Source organism: Camellia sinensis, chromosome 2 (assembly GCF_055761805.1).
Source record: "Camellia sinensis isolate YWXY chromosome 2, ASM5576180v1, whole genome shotgun sequence".
NCBI classification, from domain to species: Eukaryota; Viridiplantae; Streptophyta; class Magnoliopsida; order Ericales; family Theaceae; genus Camellia; species Camellia sinensis.
In genome coordinates this window covers 179,296,839-179,314,967 of record NC_138962.1, presented here as the reverse complement: position 1 = coordinate 179,314,967, position 18,129 = coordinate 179,296,839, and the positions used below count along the sequence as shown (strand labels likewise).

General features: G+C 33.5%; 1 long non-coding RNA gene and 1 pseudogene across 2 annotated transcripts in view; one reads left to right on the top strand and one right to left on the bottom strand.

Moving 5' to 3' along the window:
* Positions 1–8,580: 8,580 nt before the first annotated feature.
* LOC145819753 (uncharacterized) lies at positions 8,581–9,721 on the bottom strand. Its single transcript, XR_014360527.1, has 2 exons — positions 9,480–9,721; positions 8,581–8,884 (listed from the first exon to the last, which is right to left on the bottom strand). It is a non-coding gene; the product is annotated as an uncharacterized LOC145819753 (long non-coding RNA).
* Positions 9,722–13,748: 4,027 nt separating this feature from the next.
* Positions 13,749–18,129, top strand: part of LOC114256890 (putative threonine aspartase) — a 39,802-nt pseudogene continuing 35,421 nt past the window's right edge. The window contains exons 1-3 of the transcript XR_014360220.1: positions 13,749–13,850; positions 13,971–14,029; positions 14,476–14,658. The product of XR_014360220.1 is annotated as a putative threonine aspartase (transcript). The remainder of the gene's footprint in view (positions 13,851–13,970; positions 14,030–14,475; positions 14,659–18,129) is intronic.

Sequence of the window (18,129 nt, the reverse complement as noted above, 5' to 3'; positions counted from 1 at the left end):
CTCCAAGAAGCTTGAACCTTTTTAGCTTCTCCAAGAAGCTTGACCCTTTTTAGCTTCTCCAAAAAGCTTGCCCTTTTTTTTAGCTTCTTGATGAAGCTTGACCCTTTTGAACCCTTGGTTTTAGCTTCTTGAGGAAGCTTGAACCTTTTGAACCTTTGGTTTTAGCTTCTTGAGGAAGCTTGAACCTTTTGAACCTTGGTTCTAGCTTTTCCAAGAAGCTTGAACCCTTTGCTCCAAGCTTCTCCAAGAAGCTTGAACCCTTCTAAGCTTCCAAGAGAAGCTTGCACCTTTTGCACCATTGTTCTAGCTTCTCCAAGAAGCTTGGCCGTCTTGGCCCTTTTGCTCCAAGCTTCTAAGAGAAGCTTGACCCCCTTGACCCCTTTTTTATTAGCTTCTCTAAGAAGCTTGGCACCTTGTCTTGCTCTATAAATATAGAGCCTATCCTTCCATTCAAGAGGTTCCAAGAATTGGTCTAAGGCTCCATACATATATCTCTCCATATCTCCTCCATTTTAGCTCAAAAATTGCTTGGTTCTTGGCTCCTTTGCACACCAACCCCTAGCCTAACACCTCTATCATCAACCTAAGGAGCTTGGAGGCCATTTTCAGAGGCTAAGGGACTGGTTTTTTGTCCAAGAAGCTGCTGGTTTCGTTGGTCTACAAGGGTGAGCCTTTAACCCTCTTTTATCCCCCGTTTTGCACAAGTTTTTAGCCTGTCTTGCTTTCTGTTTTGGGCTTTGGGTATAACATAAAAAAGTTCTTTTTTTTTGTGTTTAAGATACTTCATTAAGACCACTTTTGTGTTTGGGGTCATTTACCCCCTCTTAGGCCTTGTTTGGCCCCATTTTTGTGTGATTTTGGTGAGTTTCGGGACCACCTTGTTTGGGCCTCCTCACCACTGAAATATTGAGGGATTTCAGTGGTGAGGATGGTGGTTTGAGGTCCTAAGAAGGAGAGGGGTGACCCTCTCCCTTGTTGCCTTGTTTGTTGCCCTTTTTGGCCTTCCAAAGGGGCTCCTATTTGCATGCTTCCAAGCCTTGTTTCAAGCATTTTTTAGTGGCTTTTAGGACCCCCATAAGCCATTTCCAGAGTTGGTTTGGTCTTGTTGAATGTCCTTATTGCATGTGTAGAGTAACCCTCTTGTTGGCCTTTCAAAGGAACACCCCATTCTAGCATGTGTGGACCTTGTTTCCATGGGTTTTTGGGGCTTATTTGACATACCATGTTACTGTTTTGGGTTGGTTTGGTGACCTCTCTTGTGCTTCATATACATGTAGTGTAAACCATGTTTACTAGTCTATGTTGCATGTTTGTTTTGGCCCTTCATGTTAGCACTTTTTGGCCATGCCTTGAACTGATTTCATGCATGTTTTGGACTGCTTTAGCACTGTTTTCATGCCTCATGGTCGAATAACGCTTGTTATGCATGCTTATAGTGCAATGCCCATGCCTAGCTTTGAGTTTTGAAGCTTCTTGCATCCTTAAGTGGTAGTGTTTTCATGTTTTGGGGTCATTTTGGAGTCATTTGGTATGCTATTTCAGATCTGGAACATGCACCATTGTATGCCATATTTCCTCCTTGCCATGCTTTGGTAGAGTTGCATTTTTGTGCCTTAAGCTTGGTTAATGCATTGTGCAGGCATTCCATGTATTTTGTTGCCTCACTTGCATCATTGTGGCTACTGTTTTGGACCTAGTAGAAAGCTATCCAAATTAGTTTAAGACCATCCCTTTGGCATGTTGTTGCATGCTATACATGTTTGTATGTTTAGGCACTTAGTCTATTAACATGTTGCATGTTTAAGTGTCATCGCATTTGGCATGCTTCTTGTGTTAAGTTGCTTTGCATATTTACATGTGTTATACCTTTCATGTTGTGGCATGCGTGTCATTAACATTGATGTTATATGCCTTGCATGCTTACTTGTTTAGTTCATGGCCCATTGCACATGGTTTTGTTGTTTGCATGATCATGTTGCACACTTAGCTCACATGCCTAGGTTGCATTACATTGGCATGCATACTTTGCCTCTTGAATTGAGTATGATAGAAGTTGAGTTCATTGTTTGTTTATGTGCATTTTATTCCACATTGAAATTGCACACTTTGGTTCTTTGGGCCATCACGCATTGAAATGCGCGATTGGTGGTCCGAGAATCAAGAACCATGCTCCTTTGAGCCATAAACATGATAAGGAGTGTGGTTGGTGAAAACATTGCTTGAAATTCATTGCCATGCCTTGTCTGCCTTCTGCTGCTGTCAAACTAGTTTCTGCAGGAAGATTTGGCCGGCCGGCCATATTCAGTGCCGATCGGCAAATAGTGTTGGCCGATGGATCAATTTTGTGGCCGGTGATCATTTCCCTTGGCTGGTGGCCATTCCCCTCAGCCGGTGGTGTTCCACAGTGTGCAGAGAGCATACCCTGGGACTTGTACAATTTTCAGAGGAGCAGAGCAGGGAAAACAGAGGCAACTTGTGCATGGTGGCGAATTTCTGAGCAGAACCGAGCACGCATTGCATTGGACCCTCTTCCCGAGGCTGATTTTATTGCTTAATTAGCTTAGTTAATTTGCTTAGCTAGTGAATTGTCTGTAATAATTAATTAGCTTGATAGTTAGTTAATTGTATTATTCTTTCGATCCCTCCGAGCGAGGGCTAATTTGTAATAAGTGTGGGTGCGTGTGTGCATGTCTTCCAAACCCCACTTCTTTCTCCCTTTTACTTACCCGCTTTGATGGTTAGTATTAGGACACATTTAATTTAGCATACCTTATGCAATGCATGCGTGCATTCATACATTTGTCTTGCATGCACCGGGCTCGGCGCATCATTCTAACTGTATTTGTATTTCAATTCCAAATTGAATACGTGATTAGTTGTAGCATTTCACATGTCATTATAGATTAGCCGAGCCTATCTTAATTGCATTCTGTATGCGTTGCATTAGCCACTTTATTGTTTTGGCACGGTGTACATTGTAAGTATTTATGCTTTAGCATACCGCATGCGTGTGAGTGTTGCCATAACAGCATGATTACCATGAGGCTAGCTGCTTATGTGATATAACTGCTTGGATGCCTGTGGATGGAGGTTGAATTACCTAAATTGGAATAATGCATTAAAACTGTGAGTTTTAAGCCCACTAGGTAGTGGCAAAATCATCTTTTCAAAAGCCCACTTGAGGGTGGCAAAACCTGCATTTTTAGCCTACTTGCGAGTAGCAAACCATTTTCAAAACAAACATGAAATGTCTTGTTCCAATTTAGGCGATTTGGTCTATACTTGTTTGCTGTGCGCATAACATAGTAATTCTAGGCTAATAACCGGAATAAGAACGCATAACGTTTTCAAAATGGATATCACGGTTAGTAGAGGCCGATCTTCAGATCGGGTGAGAGGGGGTGCTCATAGCTGACCTTCCCCGATCGTACCCAAGCTCCCGAGCCGAGGCAACTTTGGTGATGACGGACACGCGGCCTTTGGCACCGAGTCAGGGTTTCCTAAATTCGCCCATAAAAAATATTTAGGTGGCGACTCTGTATCTGGCAAAGCAGTCCATGTTTGACACTTCTTTTCAAAAAAATCTGTTTCTCAAAACGATTTGCCGGATTTGGACTCTTTGGTTCAGATTAAGAACCGTGACACAAATTGAGTCCGAACTGTAGCATAAGGCCCACGGGCGCGTCTACACCAAGTCCCCAAGGGGCCACTCTAGCAGCTTAGGCAAGACCCAAGTTCGAATTTCTTTAACTTACCTATCCAAAATAAATAAATAAGTAATTTGCAAGAAGCCAAAGGGACTATAAAATTAGAAGAGTTAGGACCATCTATTTATTACACTATCAAGGGTAGAAACAATAAAATATGCCCCTATCTCCATCTATTAGTAAGATTACAGATTAATATACTTGTCATAAACATCTATTTTTTTCCAAGTTGTTTATAAATTTTTTGATTTTTTTTGTTGTTGTTGTCGTCAAAGTCAGTTTAGGTATAAAAAGTTATGATGTAGCCATTGGGTGGTAGGCTTGGTCTATATATGTATAAAACATTTAATAGTACATTATTAATTTATGGATATGACATTTTAAATGATTTGCAGGAATTTATTAATTTTACACTACATGACATTGCCGACTTGGATATTCCAAGAAAGAGGCTTGTGAAGTGTAAGCACGATTTGCAACTATCCATATATGTTAAGCTTCAAAATCCATTTCTTATCCAACTTTTTCTTTAGAGGAACATTTATAGTGATCTTTTTCTATAAATATGTTTTTCAGTCCGATTTTAGGGTACGACTTCCAGATCTTTTTCTTGGGTATTATGGTTTTTATTTGGAGCTTCTTTGCTAGTTTCTTTGATGTTTGTTTAAGTTTAACTCGTGGCTTGAAAAGTATACATCAAAGGATTGTTTGTTTCGTTCAATACAAAAGAGAGAGTTGTTCTTCGGTGGATTTCGGAGAATTCGGGCCAAAAGCTTTGGTGGATTCTGGAGTGGCTCATTATTGTGGATTTGACATCAGCATTGTGGATTCAACATTGGGCAAGAAAATTTCGAGGTGAAGACCATGGTGGAAGAGGCATATAGGGGTCGGTTCAATTCGGGTGTGGATTCGCTAGGTAATTGAGAGTACACTTGTGTAATTTTTTTTGTCTTTTTAGTAGATTGTTTTGTGGCTTTTGCCCGTGATTTTTTTATTTTTTATTTTATCACAATTGGAGGCGTTCCAATTGTGATTTTTCCATGTTAAAATCATTGTGTCAATTTGTCTTAGATTGTTTGATTGGGATTGTTATTTACTAGTTAAAATTCATATATAATCACAAATCAATATCTAGGGAATTTCTAGATTTTTCAATAGAGTTCCGAAGTGAGGATGCTCAATGTATCACCAATTGGTCGAAACTGCAGCCAGGAAGAATGGGACGAGTTTGAAAAGTATGACAAGGTACAATGTCTTAAATTGTGATTAAGATTAAGTTCAACACTTGGGTCTCTATATGAAACACAGTTGATTTTGGACCTCTTCAAAATTACTCTACTAAAATCAATGTTTTAAGAATCGGACCGAACCGGCCGGTTCAACCAGTAGAATTAGTGACCGGACCTAATTATGAACCGAAAGATCCACAAAAATCGGACCTTAGTAGCAGGAATCGTTACAATAGGTGACGATTTTTTGGGAGAAAAGCGATTTTGCGTTCCCGAATCAAAATCGTGTAAGAAATGCGATTCTTAAGAGAGAAAATCGCGTTTCGGTTTGAGATGAAATTGTCTATGAAAATCAAACAACTCCAAATGCAAAATAAATAAAAACAAAGATTCGAACAAGATTTTGGGTAAAAAATATGAAGCCTATATATACAAAAATAAATAAATTAATAGCACATACGAGATAACCATTAAATTCAAATATTAGTTATAGAATTTGGGCATATCTAAATCTGATTGGCAATTTCATGAAAATGTTCACATCTATTCAAACATCGGTTACTCCATAATCAATGAGGATGGCTCTGGGTTTGCTGTCGGTAATGCAATTGCTAGGCCTGAGGTTGGAAAATGTTTGGTGTGAAGAGAGGAGATAGATACTAGGCTATTTGGATGGAGGAAGAGGAACTGTGTGGTGGAGTTGAGAAGACCTAGCACCTGTCAAAGAATGGAGGAAGAAGAACTGCGGTGAAGTCAGTCGGCAAGAAGAAGTTGGAGCGTTGGTCATCGAAGATATAAAGGGGAGAGAGAGAGAGAGAGAGGTATATGCAGAGTTTTTTTTAGATGGGTGTATATGTAGAGTTTGGGTGAGAGAGGAAACAATGTTTTAATTAGACTTTTTAGATCTCCAATGCCCTCTACAAATAGGTGTAGGCTATAATTATTTTCTTTGGGATAATACAATAAACAGTGTTGTAAAAGAACAAATATTATAAGGAAAATCACTTGTTAATATTGGAAATTTGAGAAAAAATATACTCCCTTTGTTCTCAAATAATAGTTTTTTGGGGGAATTTATTTTTTTTATAGTACAATTATTACATTTTAAAAAAATTGATTTTCTAAAATTCCCCTTTGATAGTACATTTTTTTAAAGCATATCAATTGTCATAATTGTACTTTTTCTAGTGTTAATTATTTTAAAAGAAGAGCAAAATAGAAAATAAATATTATTTTAGTTCTTAATTTTTGAAAAATGACTAATATTTTGGGATAATGAAAAATTAAATAAGGGACTAATATTTTGAAACGGAAGATTAAAAAAGTGTATAGATTTTATAAAAAAAATATTGAATTCATAAAAAATATATTAAAACGAGATAATAAATGTCTCATATATTTTTTTTTCTTTATTAAAAAAAATATTTTCTTTATCAGTGAAAAAAATTATATAAATGTTATATTTTTTCATAATTTAATAATTCATTTTACTGTCATCATCACTGTACTGTTATTTTCTCATGATAATATTATGACATAGAAAATAACTAAAAAAAATTACTAGAACAATTTTAAATAGGGAAAATCGGTTTAAGGTCCCTATCCAACTTTTAGTAATGGATTAGGTCCACAATGTGTTCTTTTGTAGCCTAAGGTCCCTCAATGTTATTTTAGAGTGTAAAATACCTGTCTTACCCTTGTTTATAATATACGTTGTTTTCAATTTGGCAGCTAAAGATCATATTGATATTTTGTGGGAGATTACGTGAGGATGAATTTGACGATTCAGATTTTTGTGGAGATTTTCTAGGGTTTTGTAGGTGTTGAAATCCTGTTCGTTGTTTGTAGGTGTTGAAATCCTGTACGAGTTGAAATCATGTTCGTTGTTTGTAGGTGTTGATTGATCGTGTAGGAGTTGAAATCTGGTTCATTGTGTTTGATTTGATTTCATGTGGAGTTGAAATAGATAAGTTTTCAATTTTTGATTTGATTTGATCGTGTAGGTGTTGAATTAGGTTTTTGTTTTTAGTTTTGATCAATGTGAGAGAGACGAACTCAGTGTTGTTCTTTTTGATTTTTGAAGTTAATTTTTCATTATCTATTATTGATGAATTTTCGATGGAGTTGATTTTGATTTTTGGAGTTGCTTTTTCATTCTCTGTCAACATGGTTATGAGTTCCTTTTTGGTGCTCTGTTTTTCTGCGTTTTGTGCTCTGTTTTTTGTTCACTTTGCATTTTTTGTGTAGTGCAGAGAAAATTGCAGGTTTGTTACTATAATTGAACTCAAATCACAGAGAAAATTGTAAACTTGTAGTGCAGTGAAAATCACAGAGAAAATTGTAAGTAGGCAGAGAAATTTACAGACGTAGCAATAGAGCAGTAAATGTTTTGTTTTTTTTTAAATTTTTTTTTGAATTAAGTGTTTTGTGAACATAACAGATTTTCTCTGTGATTTTTTTATGTGCTTGTGTTTAATATATTTTTGTCTCTTGATGTTAATGTGTTTTTGTTTTTGTTATATTGAAAGTGAATATAAGTTCACAAATTTCTCTGGACTTTTCTTTGTAGTCCAGAGAAAATCATATGATTGTATTACAAATGATAAGTATTACAAATTTCTCTGGACTTATATGTTGTGTTTTTATATGTTTGCACTTTTCAAAGTTTTCTGATATGTTTTCTTTGCACTTTTCATTTTTTTTTTTTTTTTGAACTATTCATGGTTCTGGACTTTTCTTTGTAGTATAGAGAAAATCATAGGTTTGTTATTATAATCCAATGAAAATGACAGAGAAAATGTTAAGCTTGTAGTTGAGTGAAAATCACCCTTGAAGTTGGTGTCTTGATCTTGATGCTTATTGGTTCTTCAAGGTAGCAACAGAGAAAATTACAGAGAAAATTACCTTGACAGAGAAAATTACCTTGTAATCCCAGAGAAAATTACAAGGTAGCAATGATTACACAACAGAGAAAATTACAAGGTAGCAACATAAACATGACAGAGAAAATTACACGACAGAGAAATTTTGAGGAAATGGTGCATTGAACAAAATAAATATGCCATAGAAAATTAGACACAAGACATAAACATAAGTTCACAAATTTCTCTGGACTTTTCTTTGTAGTCCAGAGAAAATCATATGATTGTATTACAAATGATAAGTATTACAAATTTCTCTGGACTTATATGTTGTGTTTTTATATGTTTGCACTTTTCAAAGTTTTCTGATATGTTTTCTTTGCACTTTTCATTTTTTTTTTTTTTGCACTATTCATGTTTCTGGACTTTTCTTTGTAGTATAGAGAAAATCATAGGTTTGTTATTATAATCCAATGAAAATGACAGAGAAAATGTTAAGCTTGTAGTTGAGTGAAAATCACCCTTGAAGTTGGTGTCTTGATCTTGATGCTTATTGGTTCTTCAAGGTAGCAACAGAGAAAATTACAGAGAAAATTACCTTGACAGAGAAAATTACCTTGTAATCCCAGAGAAAATTACAAGGTAGCATTGAACAAAATAAATATGCCATAGAAAATTAGACACAAGACATAAACATAATGTGGCCAGAGAAAATTATAAATGCTGCCAAAGAAAATTAGACACACAAGTAAGAAAAGTAATTTGGCCAGAGAAAATTATAAATGCCAGAGAAAATTAGCCACACCAATAGAGTAGTAGCAAGCCAGAGAAATTTACAAAAACAAGAACACAAGAAGCTTCAATAAGAAGCCCCAAATGTACAGAAAGCAGTTCAATTTTGACAGTTGGAAGGAAAGCAACCCATCATCAGTTGGAAGCAAAGAAATTCTGGACTTCGCAGGAATTTCTCTGGATTCAACCCAGAGAAATTTCAAATTTCTCTGGTCCAGAATTTCTCTGGAACGATAAAACTCTGATTTTATCAATTTGTCATTGGTTTTGCTGCTGCTGATTCAATCACAATTTCCTGCACAAACAAATTAATAGTTCTTCTATGAGTTTGTGATAGATTTTCTTTAAACTTAATGGTATGAATTTCTCTGGGTTGAATCCAGAGAAAATTCAAATTTCTCTGGGTTGAATCCAGAGAAAATTCAAATTTCTCTGGATTACTTTAAGCCTTCCTCTACTGCTGCCTCTTCCTCAAGCTTCTTTTTCCAATATTCTTCAAGTAGGGGTCCAAATATTGCTTTTCCAGAAAAAACTCCAATTCTACTAAACCCAAAAAATCAAAAGACGTTATATTCAACACTCAGAGAAATTTTGAACCTGAAGATGTTATATTCAACACTGGATATATATATATATATATATATGTGCTGACATTGTATATATATATATGTATGTATCATATATATATATATATGTTTGCAACCATAGATAAGATAACCAAGAGTGACTGTTTGATTATGGTTGCAAATGGTCTTAATTGATTAATTATCATATATATACTAGTCAAGACAGTAAGCAACAAATTGTATATATATATATATATATATGTATGTATCATATATATATACATCTATTAAATTTTTTTGAAAAGAAAAAATAATAATGCATACATGTCGAAGAAGATCTGGAGTCGAGAATCGAAGCTCTGATCAATGACTTGAGACCAATACTCGTAAAGCTCATCTCTGCTGATCTTGTCAACATTCAACTCATTTGAAGATGAACAGACGTAGGGTATTTTGGTCCAAGAAATTGATAAAATGCGTGGGTATTTTGGTTAGGGACCTGAGGCAGTATTACATTTTTTAATGTCCTTTATGCAGAAAATTGTTATTATTAGGGAGCTTAAAAAAAAAACCCCTTTTAAATACACTCATAAAAAACCCACACTTATCATATTGATGTCAATATTTAATAAATGTTTGACAATTCATTTATAGTGTCTAATATTTTTGAAAAGAAAATTTTTATTCATACAAAAAATTTACAATAATGATGTGACAATATCATTATTATAAATAAATGCATCTTCAATAATATTTTGTTATAAAGTGAATAAATTATGAGACACATCGTTTTGTATAAAAATTATATAGTAATTTTTTGTTCATATAGTATTACTGTTTTGAAAAAATTATACATAATAATATGTTTCAATGAACACATTTTTCCAAAACACCATCATAATTTTATTGTAATTGTGTCACATTAGATGTTATTTAAAATAATATATATATGAATTAAATATTATTAAAAACTTTAATTCAACAGTAATATCATGTCATTACCAATCTATTGTATTATTAACTATGTGAATTAATTTAAGAAGAAATATAAAATTATATCAGAATAAATAGTTACAGTTTGAATAATAAATAACAAAATTATATATATTTTTTTTAATTTTTCTAGTTCCTCTTGTTTAAACTAATTTAAAAAATAAATGTTTAAAAAAATTCAAAAAAAAGTTTAAAAATTCAAAATAAGTCAAATAAATCACTATTTTTTGTTTTATTTTATTTTTCTTAGACATTTTTAAAATTTTTAATTTTATGATTCTTGTGTAGAATCTATAAACCTAAAACTTTTTTAAAAAAATTAAACATATTGTTAACTAAAAAAAAAAGATTAAAAAAGTAAACCCCAAACGCACACTCATATTACTTTCATAATTGGTTAGGATTAAAAAAATTTAAATTTTTATTCTGTCTTTAACTAAAAAAATTGTTAACTAAAAAAAAAGATTAAAAAAGTAAATCCTAAATGCACACTCATATTGCTTTCATAATTGGTTAGGATTAAAAGTTCTTTTTGCCAAATATGTTGGGTTGGGTTTAAATAAATGGTACAAATAAAATAACAAAAATTTTATTCATCTCATAATTTGTCTCATAGTAAGTTTTTGAGTGACATATGACAAAGTCTTAAAGACTGATTGTCAATCACAAACTCAAACAATTTATCAAAAATTCTACTATGCCAATTCAGATCTTAAGAGATTAGATCATTTGTCAAATAGTAAGTTGGTGAGTGACATATGACAAAGTCTTAGAGACTAATTATCAATCACAAACTCAAACAATTGATCAGAAAGTCTACTATGCCAATTCAGATCTCAAAAGATTAGATCATTAGTCAAATAGTAAGTTGGTCAGTGATGTATGACAAAGTCTCAGAGATTGATTATCAATCACAAACTCAAACAATTGATTAGAAAGTCTATCATATCAATTCAGCTCTTAAGAGAATAGATTTTTAGTCAAATAGTAAGTTTTTCAATGACGTATGACAAAGTCTTAGAGATCGATTATCAATTCATAACACAAACAATTGATTAGAAAGTCTATATTCCTATCGATTCAATTACCAAAAGATTAGATCAGTAGTCAAATAATAAGGTATACCATGTCAATTCAGATATGAACGATGAGATTCGATTTTCAAAATTAATCGAACTGTGCACAAACTTAACTCGAAGGAACACCCGACTACAAATATAGACCACAACATATAGTTGGGTTATTAAAATAGTTTACTACTTATTAGTAATTTATTTTTTAAAGGTACATTGATTAACTGAAACCCAATTTCATGTTGGGTTTATTACACTTTCTACCCTTAAACTATCATCAAATTATCTATTTAGCCTCTGAACTATCAATTGAATCTATTTAATCCCTAAAATATATAATTACCCTTATCTTTATAAAGACAAAATAAAAATTTAAGATTCCTTTTGAAATAAAATTTTAACTAACTAGGGTGTTTTACTAATTTATAATATTTATGGACTTATATTTTATTTTTATAATCACTTTAGGGACTAAATAAATTTTAATTAAATACTTTAGGGACTTAATAAATTCAATCAATAATTTAGGGACTAAATAAATTGTTCAAGAACTAAATAAATAATTTGATGATAGTTAAAAGGTACAAAGTGTAATAAACCCTTTCATATTTCTTGAGCCAAACGGTCCAAATTTGTCCACAACAGTCACTTTATTTCTTGAGAGTTATTCTAGTAGTACCTATCAACCTGCCATACACATGCATCTCATTTAATGTTTAAGATTGACAACCACCAATAAGTCAATTTTTTATTATTTATTTGCTTCACTTGCTTCTCTCAGTGGACAAAAATTTAAAGAATACTTACAAATTTACTTTTTTAGAGTTTTGTTGTACACATCTTATTAATGGCCATTGCAAATCAAAAAAAACTTTTTGAGTTTCTACAATTTTTTTTCTTTATAATTGTCTTGGGCACTGATGCAATAATTCCATCTAGGAACTTGGTGATCTTTCTCTCCCATCAACACTAACACCAACACTAACTCTATATGATGGGGGCAAAGCAAACAAACGGATACATAAGCAGAGCAGCAAAACACTCAAGAGTTTGCATACTCATATATTCATATTAGTAGAGTTTGCATATATTTATCTATGACAAAGGTATGATATCCTTCCAAACACTTTCAAATTTTCCATTTCTTTTACAAAAATATTTTTTTTTTGTAATAATGTGTTGTACGTTAAAAGATTTTTCATGGATCCACATAGTCAAAAAATGGACTATGAAGATGAAGTTGAAGAACCAAGTACAACTCCACTTTGGAAATATGTTACAAAAGTTCCTAGTGAAGGATCTAGTGCCAAACCTGGAGGTGGCGGATCAATGAAATTTATTTGCAATTTTGGTTGCAAAACTGAGGCATATACTGGTTCTTATTCATGAGTTAGACAACACTTAATTGGAAAATTACCAGGCCAATGATATCAAGGGATATGAGTATGTCCAAAGTTGAGCCAAGTTGAGAAGGAATTACTAAAGGAAGAGGAGTTGGCTACACAAAGAATTTTTGGTGGAAATTGTAAGTCTAGAAAAATTCCCATGCCTTCAAAGACACAACAACCATCTCAAACCACTGGAAAATCTTTAGTTGAGGATTCAGTTGACAAAATGTTTCAAACAGCTAGTAGAAAAGAAGTTGATCAGAAGATTGCAAGATGCATTTACGACAATGGCATTGCTTTCAATGTTTTGAGGTCACCATTGTGGACATATATGGTCTCTTCTATTTTGAATGCACCAAAAGGGTACAAGTCCCCCAACTATGAGAAAGTTAGGAATACTATTTTGGACAAAGAACATAAGAAGGTGCAACAATCTCTCACTCCCTTGATGCAGGATTGGAGCACTCATGGGGTCTCTATTATTTCTGATGGCTGGTCTAATTTAAAAAACCAACCTCTTATTAACATCATGGCTATCTCTGGAGGTAAAGCCATTTTCATAAATGGGCATGATGTTTCTTCCATAGAGAAGAATGGGGCTGATATTGCTGAGCTGCTTTTGAAGGCCATTGATTATGTTGGCCCTTCTAATGTGGTCTAAGTTGTGACAGATAATGCTTCCAATTGCAAGACTGCGAGTACAATAATTCAGCGGAAGCATGCCCATATTTTTTGGTTTGGTTGTATGGTGGCTCATACCTTAAATCTGTTGATGAAGGATATAGCTAAAAGTAAGGATTCACTGCCGTCCTTTGTTGATGAGTCTTGTAAAAAAGGCAAGGTAATTGTTAAATACATCAAAAGTCACTCTTCTTGTCAGTACTTGTTCAAGACCTTTTCAGCATTAGAGCTTCCCAAAGCAAAAAAAACCAAGTTTGGCCATAATTTTATTGTATTACAACGACTTATTAAAGTGAGACCATCATTAATGTCTATGGCTCTAAGCAAGCAATGGGATAACTTGAGGAGGAGTTCATCCTCACCAGAGCTGCATGACATTGTCCAACAAACAATTATGGACGATGACTTTTGGAAAAAATCAAAAAAAAGTTCTCAAGTTTACAAAGCATATATATAAGATGCTTCGTTTTTCTGATTCTGATAAAGCAATTATTGGGGAGGTTTATGAGCAAATGGATACAATGTTAGGAAATATCAAAGACTCTCTTTCTGATGATCTTGTAATCTATGATTTGGTTCAACAATTTGTGGTGGCAAGATAGGATAAAATGAATATTCGTCTACATTCCTTTGCATATGTTCATGTTCCTAAGTACTACACAAATTCTTGGCTTTTACAGCCAGCTCCTAGTGATGTGAGTAGGAAGAAGCCTTATTTTGATAAAGAGGTGCAAACAGGGTATCTTCAAGCAATTAAAAAAATTGTTGTTGACCAAAATGAGGCTTCTTTGATACGCCATCAAATCAGCGATTTTGTGAGTAACAAAGGTGTTTTTGCACAACCCTAAGCTGTGAAAGATAGAGCAACCATGATTACATTATCATGGTGGCATATGTATGATGGGGCTGCTCCCCGAATTGTTCTCATTGGCAGTGAAAGTTTTATCTCAAAGTGTAAACACTTTTTGTGTTAAGAGATGTTGGAGTACCTATTCTTACATTCACAATGTGAAAAAGAACAAGTTGAATGTGGATCATGCTGAAAAATTAGTTTTTGTGCACTACAATCATAGGTTGTTCTTCTCTTCTTTGTTTTATTTGTATTATCTATTATGTTCTAGTTCTTGTATTTTTTTTTTCTTATTATAGTATAATATTTGTTCTTCTCTTGTCAACAAATTACAGGTTGTTGACAAGATATAGAGATGATTATGAGAACTTCAATAATTGGGATGCCTATCCAGAAGATGCCAACATAGAGGAGGATTTCACTACAGTAGAACAAAGAGATAATGTGTCTCTCTCAGATAGTGAAGAGAATGAGCCTAGCTTTAACTGTTACTGCCTCTCCATTTTGCCCACCTCCAAGTATTCAAGAGTCTTCTTCAATGGATAAAATAGAGAGAGCATAGAGGAGGCTTGAAAAGGCAAGGGGTAAAAAGCAAAAGAAATGAAGAATTTGTTGCACTTTGGAGAAAGAATAAATTATTAACTGTCTTGTCTGTTCTCTTTTTTTTTTATAATTTTTTTTAATCTTTGTTTTTGGTAGCAACTCTACTTTTGTGGATTGGTAGATTTTTGTTGTTTTGTTGGATTTTTGTTTTTTGTGGTGATCGTTAATTTTTTTGCCCAGACTTAGTGATATATTTTGTCTATCTAATGGGAATTTATAAAATATTTATATTTTGGTAGCAACTCTACTTTTTTCATTTATAACATATATATATATATATATATATGTATATGTATGTATGTCAATTTATTTATTAAAAAAATATATACATGTATGTCAATTAAAAAAATACATATAGATAAATTAAAAATATAATTAATAAAAATAATATATAAGCACTCCTAATCTACAACTCCTCTAAGTGGTCACGTTCCTCTGCTCCCGCCCCCACTCCTACTTCGTGCAACTAAGAACTAGACTAGGCCAAAAACTGGCCTTGTTTGTAAAAATCGGAAAAACCGGTGGTTCAATCGGTAAAACCGCCAAACCGGTGTCGGTTCTTGACCAACCCAGAGGTTTTTTTGCTTGTTTTTTTCTTTCTTTCTTTCTTTCTTTCTTATATATATATATATATATATCAAAATTTCGACTAAAAACTCTTATTTCAAGAGTCTCCTCTCATGATGAGGAGTCTCATTGAAAGCTTGAAGAAATTATGAAAGTCTATTCCTATTTATAGGAAAAAATTTATTCAAAGAGAACCTAAAAATTCAACGTGAGATTCAATTAAATTGTTTGAATCATATTTGATTGGAGGGAGAGTTGAAAATTTCATTTCCCTCCAAAATTAAATTTAGCATTCAATCAATTTGTTAGGAGGGAATGTTAAATTTTTTTAATTTCTTTAAAACTAGTGACTTTTTTTTTATATCAATTATGACTTTATTAAATATTATTAATAAATATTATGCAACACTCTTTTTTTTTTATTATTTCAGTAATTATATATATTTTTATTTATTTATAATTTATAATTATATTTTTAATTATATAATATTAATTATGACGTCACAGTTTGACCGCTTTGACCCGATAGTTGAACCAGTGACCCGTCCACCAGGTCCTTTTTTCGGTTCGCTCACCGGTCCGATTTTCAAAACATTGATTGAAATTATATTTAGGTTCTGAACATACACTCTAAGATGGTGTCTGTGCTCTGTGAGAAATTTGCTTACCTTAACCTCACATTTTCCACTGGGGGACAAATAATTTTTGATGTGAGTGAATGTTATTCCTTGTTCATGCTTTGATGATTCTTAAGCTGATAAAATAAATGGTAATAAGTCATTGCAGTCGAATTTATGTTTAGGCATAATGTAACGCCTTGAAATAATCCAACATAATATAAAACATCAACCCACATTCACTAAATAATAACCCCGACACAAAAGAGATATCGGAAGGTCGTAATCCCCATGTTCCATTACATAACTTCAAATGTTTATACAAAAGTAATCTCACATGCAATTATATATTCATTGAAAAACTAGTACATGAATCTATAGCATGCGAAATCATTGAACCAAAACGAATAAAGGCCCCTCAAGGGCTTACAAATTTCAAGGCATGAGCCTGATTACACCAAAATGGTCCATTAGACCCATACATGATAGCCCTTAGCTTTACAAAAATTTACAACAAAATAAAAGAGGAATCTACTCTTCACAAAATATATCCACGCCCTCAGCTCGGCGGGATCACTACATCTTTACCTACACCAAAATCTCATAGAGGTGAGCATAAAGCCCAGTAGAGAAACCTTAACAAAGTATATATGTTTATGCAAGATTTCCAACATTTATGCAAATACAAATGCCATGCAATGCCATTTTGAAGATAATCTCATGTCATGCTTTTCTTGAAAATCACCATGTTTTCAATAACATTTTGCAATCTTATCAATTCCAAACTTCCAATTTTAATCATTACAGGCGGTAAATACGACTCTGGCAATCCCTAGGTTGGTGTCTGCAAGTAGGCTCAACAAGCACTACCAATACCCCACTTTACCGGTTTCTAACCGGAAGGGAAGTGGTACCTCTTCCGTGCGTGTTTTCGGTCTTTCACCCCGGACACTCAGGTCAACTTATCAAACTCATCTACACCCCCTAACTGGACTTACCAACGTATTTACCCCTTTACATTTCCATTATTTCAATCACAATAAATTCATTCTCAATGAAAGTTCCAGTTTTCAAAAAAACCAATCTTCATGACATGCAAGATTTTAGTAATGCCAATGCAACAATTAACCATGCCATTTCGTGTTTCTATATGTTGATTGTAACTACAATAAATTTTCCATGAAGGTTCAAAATCTTTGTTTTCTTCTTTCCATGCCATTCCATCAACATAGCCAAAAATTACCATCATTAATCCATTTGTAACAATGTGCCCACAACTCACACATTTTCAACATTTTAATTATCTCAAAGCCAATGCATTATATAGATATCAACTTCCAATCTCAACAACTTTCATATATCAAGAAATTCTCCATCAACGTATATATAAATATTTGTGTAAAATAAAACATTTCTCATCCTCTTTGCCTAACATGGCACACAACAATATATATAAAAACGACATATGTATATAATTCCAACATGAGCCCTCATCCTTCTTCACTTAAGAAATCCCCAAAATTTTCTAGGTTTTTCACAAAATTCCAACTTTTTCTCAACCCTTTTTTAAAACCTCACTATATACCTCAATCTCAACTCATATGGCTTAACGATTTAAGAAAATCTTTAAAAGGGAATAAGAATAAATTTCTTCTACAAAACTAACAATTTCTTGAGCCACTAAACCCATTTTCAAAATAGACAAAGATGTGCTCACAAAATCAATCAAAACTTGCAAAAACATATATATAACTCAAAGGAAACCCTACCTCAAGTCTTGATGAAGAAATGAAGATGAAACCCTAGATTTATTGGTGTTGAAAAAGATCTCCACTGCATACGTTGTGGTCCTCAAAAGGCTCTACAATGTTGATGAGGAAGCTATGGACCAATCTTAAATGGATGATGAAGGATCAAGGATTTGATCTTATTTTGAGGTAGGAACATAGAGAGAAGGGAGAGCAAGTATTTTAGAGAGAGAGAGACATTAGAAAAATGATATACATAGCCCAAAAAGAGAAAAAAAAGATAGCTCATTCGGACTCAGGCTGATCGCATGTGCAGAGTGGGCCTTCTGCACGTGCGGCTATGATCCCCGCACGTGCGGCTTCCTCCGCACCTCCCCATTTGCACCTGTAACTAAAGCAGTGTGCAACCCCTAGAACCTCACCCCTCCCCACACATGCGGCCTCATCCTGCACA